At 39.0% G+C, this 2,066-nt stretch overlaps 1 pseudogene; it reads right to left on the minus strand.

Moving 5' to 3' along the window:
• Positions 1–741: 741 nt before the first annotated feature.
• On the minus strand, positions 742–1,302 carry LOC140700951 (transcription initiation factor TFIID subunit 12 pseudogene; annotated as a pseudogene).
• Between the last annotated feature and the right edge of the window lie 764 nt (positions 1,303–2,066).

Genomic DNA, 2,066 nt, shown 5'->3' on the forward strand with positions numbered 1-2,066 from the left:
TCATAAGCCCCACAATTCATTCTTATTATTTTTCCTCTTTTAATGAGATTTTAAAGTAAGAAAAGTATTTTGTATTTTGACACGTTTACCATTTCTGTTGCTCTTCATTGCTTTGTCTAGCCCCAGATCCATTTGCTGTCATTTTCCTTCTCCCTGAAAGCCTTCTTTTAATATTTCTTGTAGTGTTGGTCTACTGGTGATGTCTTCTTGAAGCTTTTGGACTTCTGAAAAAAGTATTTTATCTTCATTTTTGAAAGATTTTTTTTTAATCTGGGTGTAAAATTCTAGATTGACAATTTTTTTGATTGATAACTTCTTTATCCTGGAAAAGCAAATGAAAGTTGTACTCATATAAATACTGACATTACAAAGTACAAGGAAAGGGGGAAAGGAGAAGGAAACAAAAATCTCTACAAATCCTGCTAATATTGTCTGACCAAACAAGGCCATAATCCTTTGTCCCCTATTCAATCACTTATATAGTAAGCCACAAATAAAATCTTCTCTGAAAGATACATGGCTCCTCTTTGAGACAGCAGGGAAAAGGGACCAGAAGTTAGGGTAGGAGGCTTTATTCTTTTGGCAGATCTTCTCAGTCATTATAGATATTGCATTTCTGTTAACAAAAAATAGATGCTTCTCTGTAAAGCATTAAAAAAAAAATCCAAGGATGAGGTAGCTGAGGTCTCAGCTCAAGTATCTCCAAATACATTGTTGTCCATTCCCTGACCTTTCTACATGTTACTTCTTGGATGTTTTCTGGATCAGTGCCATTCTGTGTGAGCTTCTGTGGTGCAAGCTTTTTTTGTAGGGTCGGATTTCTTCAGAGCCAGATCCCGGGATCCACATGTTCCACTGGTGCTCTAAATGCAGCTGGACATCCTTTACCTCCAGGATGCTGGACTTGCAATGCCGGGCAAGCTGGCAGGCTGCTGTCACCACACTCTTGATAAAAACATCAGCAATCTGCAGCAGCATCTCCTCTACATCTTCATCCAATTAATTGCTCATTAGGATCCACTTCTCTTACTAAGTCTTGTAATTTCTTCTTGGTCAATACCTCATTGTTTTCAGGGCTGAGACGCCCTCCTGTCCCAGGAGTGCCTGGGATCTTTACCACTGTAGTGCTATTGGCCATGGAGCCTTGTGGAGGGGTGTTAGCTGGTTCCGGTTTTATCAATGACAAATTGGAGAGGTTGATTAGGGCTGAGGGGCCAAACTGGTTCATAATCTGTTGCGCTTCGGACTTCAGCTCATAGAGCTTATCGAGATCCTGTTTCTTTTTGGAGCTATGAGGACCAAGGCCAATCAAAGGCAGCAGCGTCTGTCTCCTCATGATGTGCAGAGACTGCCACAGTGAATCATTAGTCTCAGCAGCCGGTCCTGACTATTTGTTTTCTTTAAGTATTTAAAAGATGTTGTCCCACTGTCTTTTGGCCTGCATTATTTCCAACAAATCTGTCATTAAATTTTCCCCTTTGTATGCAAGGCAACTTTTTCCTCTGGCTCCATTTAAGATTTTATCATTGATTTTAAGTAACTGATACACCCTGGTGTAGTCTTCTTGTTCTTGGGCTTGCTGAGCTTCTTGGATCTCTGAGTTTATAACTGTCATCAAATTTAGGAAAAATTTTAACCATTATTACTTCAGATATTTTCTCTGTCTCCAACTCTCACCTCTCTTTCTGGGACCACAGTGGTACATGGGCTGCTTGATGTCTCACAGCTCACTAATGCTGGGTTCTTTTTTTTCCCCCAGTCTTTTCTCTTTTCTGTTTTATTTTGTTTTGGGATGGAGGTAATTAGGTTTATTTATTTATTCATTTTTAGAGGAGATACTGGGGATTGAACCCAGGACCTTGTGCATGCTAAGGATGTTCTCTACCGCTGAGCTAAACCTTCCCCATTCTCTGTTTTATTTTGTATAGCTTAGATTGATATGTCTTCAAGGTCCCTAATCTTTTCTTCTATAATATAAAATTTCTGTGTATTTTTCATCTCAGTAATTACATTTTTATCTCTCAAGGTTCATTTTGGAATGCATATATTCCATACCTTCTCTCCTT

Source organism: Vicugna pacos, chromosome 13 (assembly GCF_048564905.1).
Source record: "Vicugna pacos chromosome 13, VicPac4, whole genome shotgun sequence".
Lineage (NCBI taxonomy): Eukaryota > Metazoa > Chordata > Mammalia > Artiodactyla > Camelidae > Vicugna > Vicugna pacos.